The sequence below is a fragment of the Haliaeetus leucocephalus genome, unplaced genomic scaffold (assembly GCF_000737465.1).
Source record: "Haliaeetus leucocephalus isolate CR32 unplaced genomic scaffold, Haliaeetus_leucocephalus-4.0 Scaffold587, whole genome shotgun sequence".
Lineage (NCBI taxonomy): Eukaryota > Metazoa > Chordata > Aves > Accipitriformes > Accipitridae > Haliaeetus > Haliaeetus leucocephalus.
The window spans coordinates 6876843-6885237 of NW_010973023.1; the positions used below are offsets into that span (position 1 = coordinate 6876843).

Genomic DNA, 8395 nt, shown 5'->3' on the forward strand with positions numbered 1-8395 from the left:
TCTGCAAATTTCTTTTTCTTGAACTGCTTTTCCTGCTGGTGATTCATCTTTGCAAGCACTGCCATTATCAACCACAGTACTCACTGTGGTTAACGCTGTGGTACACGTGTTGCTCCCCATGGTCACAACAGCAATCGCAATGGGAGCGATTTATTACAACTTATTTTATGTGACAGAGAAAAAAAAATTTGCAGAGCTGCTGCAAGATCAAAAAAAAATAGGCCATGCGTGAAATCTGGAGAGAGATCTTTTTGACAGCAAACTCAGTTTTCTTGTAAATTGCCTGTATGAAGGAAGCATAGGACTTCCAAAGAAGAGTATCACTATGGACAGTTTTTTTCTGCTGAATGGAAACACTATTGGAAGGTATAATAACAGTAGAGGCAAAAGAAAGAAGTAAACAGGAGTGAGGACCTTTCTGTTCTGAGGTTGCATTCTGTGGTCTGGAAGATGAGTCAGTTATTTGAGCGGTTATGAAAATTGTTCAGGCACCATCCAGAAAAAAAGAATAGTAAAGACATTTGTCTTAACCAATAATGAGATTCCTTCCATACTGCTTCTAAATGAAAGTAATCTGAAACTATGAAATCGAAACCATGTATGTTAAGGTATCAAAAGGTGATGAATGGAAGCAATTTCAGCACTGTGAAGAGAGCAAGAACAGAGAGACAATCCAGATCTAGATAGCCCTGTGAGAAGGTATGAAATAGTTGAGGGAGAATCTCATGAAATGTGAGACAAGGGTAGTTTTGACTCCTGAAAGTTATACCATTGCTCATGAAAGATTGTTTTATTTTTGTATTAAAAAATCATTTAAAATGTTCATGTTTTCAGACTGTACTAGGTGGGCAATGCCTTACATTTTGGTATATATTCTTATTCTGAGACCAAAAGTTACAGTTCTTAGGCTGAACAATAGACCCTTTTAATTAAGCTTTTATTTAAAAGAAAAATTAGAAAGAGCCAAGATGAAGACACGAAAGAAAGAATGATCAGTACATGTGTAGAGGAAGAATGGGAATGTCACACAACACATGATAGAAGATGCTTTTGTGGTACAGGTAATAGACGGCTTACTGGTGACATGGGCTTTTGCTTTCCCACGTGTGGTGACTGTTGGTTGCTGTAAGATTGGGTGATAGACACAGAAAAATCTACAAGATCAACAAGATGAAGTAATGTCTCCTAGCCAGGCTTTGGCTTCTTCATCTAAAGGCTTTATAAGGTGATTGGTGTGGTAGAGTTTAAATGACTTGAGAAATGTGGATTTTACCTTTTTTTTTTTTTTTTTGCAATTACTTCCTCTGGTATTAGGGTTTATCTTTTTTGTTCGACTTTTCTTATATGTATATAGCCATCTCAGACAATACATCCATTTGTTCCTCTCCCTTTTTTCTAGCTTACATCATTCAAATACTTTCACATAATTGTGTTTTCCTGTTAATCATTTGGCCAAGCTATATAGGCATTTTCCCAGGGTTTTTCCATAGATAAAATACAGCAGTATTTTAAGAAGAAGAACATGCCTGTTGTTCTTCTCTGGATTTGTTATACAAGTTGTTGGCAAGAACGAACTTAAAAGATACACTGGGCAAAATGATCCCAGCTTAACTCTGTAAGAAAAAATATATACCAGAAATGTAGCGGCCATTGTTGTCAGCCTCTATGTTCTTACTAAGAGAAACTATGACCTTCTAGTCAGGGTGTGGTGAATGATGACATTGAAATGGTAAACTGCTACACGTTTATAGATTGTTACTTTGGGGGTAGGGGAATTACATGTAAATCTTAAAGTAACATTTAATTGTATTTTTTTCCAGGCAAGTAAAGTCCCTCACAAGTAGCCCTGTGATTTCATATTTTGAGCTAGCTTGTTCAAAGCTGTTTTTATAAGACCGATGCATCTTAGTTGTTTTCATAAGATAATTGCCTGTCTTTTCACATTATTTTCTGTTTCTTCTTAAAGCAGCTGACTGTAAACTCACACATCACCACTTTTCCTGAACTTTGTCTCTAGTTAGATATTCAAAAACCTTTCTGTGCAAATTAAGTACTAATGTGTACTAAAATTAATACATTTAGGCTAATAAAATAAACCAAGTAACGAAGTGATAGGATAATATGCAGTGACTGTTAATATAGTTTAAAAACATTACAGAGGATGGCTCTGTACATTTGATAAAAAGAAAGAAGACAATTTGTTACCATCTATAAGAATAGGATAATATATTTTTACAGTGAAAGCAAGCAGTAATCTCTGTTTCTGGTATCACAGATTAACTTCTGTGTTGCTAATTTACAAGGGACTTTGCTTCTTAGAGACCTTTCAATATTTTTAAATTTTTTTTTGTTGCTGTTCATGGAATTACATAAAACAGCTTGATTCTCTTATATGTAAAAACGGTGCACATAGAAATGTGGACAGATTTCTGGGCCTAAAACAAGAGCAATAAAATAGAAAATTACTAGCTGTGGCTCTGAACATTTTACTGTTCTGGTGGTGAAGGGATTAGGCATCCCACAACATCATTAGTCATGTTAATAACACTGAACAAATTAAAAACTTGCAAAAGCAAAAAAAAAAAAAGGGCTGGTATGGTTTTCAGAGTGAGTCAGAAGTGAAGACAGCACTTAGCTGTCCCAAGAGGTAATACTGTCATGTATGTCGAACAATTCTTCCACATGGTCTTCACCTTCCCTGATTACTCTTTCCTTTGAGACTCTAGACACCTCTATCATACTATTCACAGCTCCAAGTGTCTGACAATAAGAAAAGTAAATGCATCAAGTAGGAATCCCACCAGAGTTATTAGACCTCACTCTTTACTAAACTGAAGTTGGACAATTTTCTGAGACTGCATTATCCAGACATGCATGCTACGCACTGCAGAAAGGCATGTGAAATTTGTCCAGCACGTAGTCTGCCAACTGGCATAGGCTATACAGCAAGGAAAAGGAAAAGGTTGTCCACTGCATGGCTGTGGGTTATAAAACTGTTATATTCATGAGGGCATGGGGATGCATCTCATTGGATGGTCAGTCTCTTTAACAGTAAGAATCAAGAATTATTTTCACCAAGTCTTCTAATTCATCCTAGTCTAGATTTCCCAATCTGTCAAAACAGCCACAGGACAAAAACAGAAGGAAAAAGAAAAGAGAATTAAGCAGTCAAAATACCTAGAAACAATCTGTTGCCTTCCTGATGAAAAGGTGGCTAGATAAAAAGCTACACCACATGTATATATTTAAGGAGATAACTCTCTAATGTAACAGAAATAAAGCAAGATAGATTTTTAGATCATCCTTATTTAATTTGGGGGGGGGGGGGTTAAATGTTGATTGAGATTGTTTTCCTTTTGTTATTCAGTCCAGCTGCAGAACAGTTGTGTGCTTCAGTTTCTGACCAAACGTTAGAGCAGAGCACCTCATTAATCAAATTTGTTTGGCAAGAGAGTAGAAGTAGGTTTGTATTCAGCACAACTTGAGATTGATTGTATTCCACAAGTCTGCAGATATTTCTTCTCATATATAAAAGGCTGTTCTTGGACAGCCCTGAATCTGAAACTGGCATTATACACCAATTTTGTAGTCATTTATTATTTATATGGCACTGATGAGGTGACATATAAGCTGCTCAAGCTCTGTCCATTATTTGGTCATGTACGTGTCCCTTCCCTTTTCTTAGAATTACACCTTGAAATTATGTACTAAGCCACAAACGCACCAGCTGAACCGCCCATATAAATTCCTGTCACACATTCTGTATCACAGTATAATGTGGGGGAAAAACCTCCTGCTTCTTTTTAATTGTGGAGTTTTGAAATTTTGACCTGTTACTCTCACCAAAGCTTTGCTAAAAATTGGTTTGTTTTATCAGACACCTATGTGTTCCCACAGACCCATCAACCCAATGAGCCATGTGGCTTTATAACTTTTGAATACTGAGCCTGCGGACTGTATGAAGTCTGAATTGACACACACATGGTAAATTCCATTTATCTGAAAAAGATCTTGCAAATGCTCTCACATGCTGAGACTCTGAAAAGTACAAATTAGGGAGGTGATTGGATGGATTTGGTATTCAAACCAGGGCAGAAATTTTGGCAGGCTGGGAGTTATCAGTGCTGACCTAACAGAGAGGTTCAACCTCTGCTTGAGGAACAGTAATGTCCAATCCAAATATTGCCTTACCTCCAACTTTCTGTCTAAAGTGAGGTCTAAAATGAGAAGTCCTTGCCAAATAAAGCAACGTTAGTTTCCAAAATGCACTTGTTTTGCTTTCAATTACTGGCTTGCGTGAGGGCTCTGAGGCTAGACTGGGCTTCATGTTGCACTCCATTGGTGGCTGATAGCATTTGAAGAAGACTTCCCATGCTGATTTTGTCCTGTTCCTCTTAAATGCAATACTACTTGGATGCAATAGCCATGTGGTGGTGCCAGTTGGACCATGGCAAGGGGCTCACGTTCTCAAGTTGTCTGGCACTGACTCCCTGCATCTTTTCCGATTACCAAATCAGTGGTGGTGGATCAATTTGTATACAAAATTAGGGGGTTTGGCCAGCAAGAACAACCATCATTGCTACCTGTGTCACTGAGGTGCCTTGTCACACTGATAAGATGGCAAATTTAGAGGTATAATCAATGAACAATCGCAATGGCACTTTGTCTCAGCCAATTACAACACTGTCTTCTGGGGTAAATCTTGCTTTTACTCCTCTTGTAGAGTGATGAATTAATTGCTTGCTTCCAGTTTATACTTCCACAGTCCCGCTGAAGCCAATACATTTCTCTACATGTTGCTGTGGGCTTGATAGATAAGTGTAGATCTCTGCTCTCATTCTGGTCCAAATGCCACAGCTACCAACACTGCTTCTGTAAATCCAGCATGGGTGCACTGTCAGGGAGCCAGGCTGGGAAAATCAGGTGTGAGAAAAGACTGGCTTAAACTTAAGCTCTTCTCTTACATGCAGCATGGACATAAGTGGCTCAAGCCCCACGGCGCAGCAAACTCAAGCCCACGTCCTGTCACAACTTAAAACACAACTATGGACATAGTAACAGCAGTGGGTTACTTTGGTGACCTGTAAAAATGGCCTTGGGTGGTAAGCAATTGATTTTTTAAATTGTTATATATTAAAATCTTTCAAAATCATGGGACAGGTTAAAATTATGCCTTGTCAGTGTTCAACTACCAAGAGCAATAAATTAACACAGATTCAATTTTCTGTTAGAATTTGGTTAACTGGTATGGTTAATTTATCACACAGGTGTGCTCTCACCTTTCTTCCTTGTAAAATCTTTGCTACTTCCATCAAATTAGTTCACATTCTTATTTAAAAAAATAAAGGGAACTGTTAATCCACCCCCAGTTAGATATATACATAAATTCAACCAAATGAACAATGTATCAAATCTTTTTCTAATATGTTGTAATTTCAGCTATAGGTGGGCTTTTGTGTTTATTTATACTTTCCACCTTTTTTTTTTCCTGAGGAGTCTAAGGTTAAATAATGAGAGCTCTGATCTTCAGCTTCTTGAGATGGAGATGTCCTGACATTTTAGATTGGTACCAAAAAAAAAGTTCTGGTAATTGGTAATTGCAAATACAGAGATACTCTGTTCTGTTCTACTTCCCAGATAATTAGAAGGCATAGCCCTAATAATACCTTTCTTTTTGCAGTTGTGTTTCTGAACTTCCAGTCACAAGATGTACAAGCTGTTTCACCACCAACTAGCATCAAGCAGCACTAGTGTAGTTACAGGGCCTGTCTTCCAGAGGTGCTGACCCGCTGTCTTCAGCAGGGGTCATGGCAAGTCAGGACTTCTGGGCAAAATGGGGTCTAGAAACCACGGATGGGATTTTCAACAGAGCATGTTGGTTACACTTTCAGATCCCACCAATTTCCAGGGAGCACTGGAGCCCCACTTCCCCTGGGCATCTTCTGGAATTTCCAACCTATGAGACTACAAGGGAAAAAAAATACAGTTTTTGCTTATCAAAAACAATCACATTATGGTTTTCTTTAACAATTTTTCTTCCTGTGATTTTTAAGTGACTCGTATTGCTAAGTGAGTAAGAACCTCTCTTTTCCAAAAATTCATGCAGTTTAACAGAGATATTTTTACAATACCTAAGAAGCGAAAACACTTTAAGAGATTTCTTTCCAAATGTGTTATTGCCATCTCTGCTAGTACTATCATCTTGTGATGGTACATCATGTTGGCCATGTTTTGAGAAGTTTTATTGGCCAGGTTTTTAGAAGTCTTATCTTTCCAATGGGAAAAAGTAACTTTCACTGTACTTTGGCAATAACCCAGGCTACTATTCAGGGTTGTTCCATGAGGTTTTCTCTCCACCATTACTTTTCCTTATCCTGCAGAATCTTTCCCTATTTTGCATGTATATTCCACCAGCACTGGAATTGCGCCTGAATTCCTGTGGTCAAGGAGACTGCGAGGATCCTCTGAAAACCTTTGAAAGTGGTAATCTTTCCATGTGTGTTCAGGGGGCTCAGGATCACTACAGTCTAAATGCAGAAGCACTGAAAATTGGACCTCTAAAATATTGCCAGCACAAGAGCTTGAGAATCTCAAGGAGAAACTAGAATTTAGACACCCCTCTGTCATTTTTGTATAAGTGGTCAAATAATCAGGAAGCCACTTTTTCCTTACATTGTATTGTATTTATTATGTGACATTAGGTTCTGTTCTATTTTAACAATATATAAAATTACATTGTGCTGTGTTCGTGCTTATAGTCAGTGCACATCTAAAATGGAACTAGCACTTAAGTACTGGGCTATTTGTCATAAGATACTTGAAAATGTATACACTCCTCCTGATACTAAATATTTTAATGGAGTATTAGATGGTATCTCTTGTGGTCTTTGCCTTTTATTAGCAACAGTTTCTGGGTTTTGCTTTTTAAATTGCACTAAAAACTATACATTATTTAAGATCTCCTTTTTAGCCAAATGGTAGCCACTAGGCTAATCTGATTTTCCTAGCATGGTGTCAGCCTCAGTCATCTCACCTGTTGTGAAGTGTTGGTTTAGTATTTTAGTGCCTCAAATACCAAAGCTGGTTCTGCCCTGCACGGAAGTAGTTTCTGGAATTGCACCTTCAAACAAACTTTTTTGGTTACTGTTGTTTTTAATTGATAAATAATGCCCACATTATAGTTTGAAACTCTAAGTAGCTCACAGTATGTCCGAGTCCTTAGAAACGTGAGGAATGGGGTTTTCATTATCTTTATTGTCTAGCTAATTTTCATAGCAAATTCTTTGTTTTTCCTACAGAAGCAGTGAGTAAAAGGAGACAAAAGTAGGGCCCTAAAATGTATACTTTCTAATGGTTGGGGATGTATGAAATGCAACAACACGTATCGTTGGAGGAAGAGATTCAATAATTGTCAGTGAGGGGAATCTACTGTATGTATGAAACTCACAGCGTATGTAATAAGGATGAGTAACTGTACATTTTAGTGCCTTGTTTCTTGTAAAATGTTTAATCATAAATTACTAAACATAAATAATTAAGAATTTCTGAGAAAATGTATCTAAATATTGTTAATAGAAACTGTATATTCACAGAAAAGTCAATAAATCATCAACTATTGTTACACGTTAATTAGACGAGATTTTTAGTCTCCATTCTTTCAGAGTTGTTTTCAAATAATGTCATTTAATTTACACACAACTGTGCTATTTCTGTCTTTTAGACTAAACTCCACTCAACTGCATGGAACAGAGAAACTTTCTCAGTTGCACTGTCAAATTTTGTGGGAGAAAGTGGTATTTGTGAGGCCTGTTGTACATATTCTCCAGAGAACTTTGTATTTTGTTTGATTAAATGCTGATATAGTCATAGGTTCCTCTGAAATGTTCATCCTGTAGGTCTATGGAGCAGATCATGTTTGAACCTGAGTTAAGCACCAGCAGTTTGCTTCTGGGCAGCCTGTGTCAGGCACTAATGGGCAAGAAAAATAATTGGGTTCCTATTCAGAGCATCTTAATGATGTCGGTTCAAAGCCTACATAGAAATCCAGGAAACTAAACCATGCTGTGACATATTCAAGAAAGTGAAAGTCTGTTCCATTCACAAGCAGCAGGATGAACAGTGGGATGTGAAAACCCACAAGGCTGGGTGTTTAGAAGCAAGCAGAGGAGAGGCAGAGCAATGAGTGGATAAGGACAACCTGAGCTTTCTCCCTGCTTCTCTAGGATTTTCTGTGCAGACCAAATGTACCATGTTGGTACGGGACAATTTCTCAGTCTATACCACATGTAGAACTTTGTGGTGAGTATTATGATGTCTAGAGGAACTGGGACAGGACCTTAGAGGCAGTTGGATTCATGTACATAAGACCATGCAAAAGCTGTTCTGGATCAGGCCA

General features: G+C 37.7%; 1 protein-coding gene across 3 annotated transcripts in view; it reads left to right on the forward strand.

Moving 5' to 3' along the window:
* The window catches only part of MSANTD3 (Myb/SANT-like DNA-binding domain containing 3), a 9572-nt gene extending 9550 nt beyond the window's left edge, over positions 1 to 22 (forward strand). For all 3 annotated transcript variants that reach the window (XM_010577971.1, XM_010577970.1, XM_010577972.1), the window contains one exon: positions 1 to 22. This exon is cut by the window's left edge and continues 2010 nt beyond it. The gene's annotated coding sequence lies outside the window, so the exon portion shown is untranslated.
* Positions 23 to 8395: the final 8373 nt, after the last annotated feature.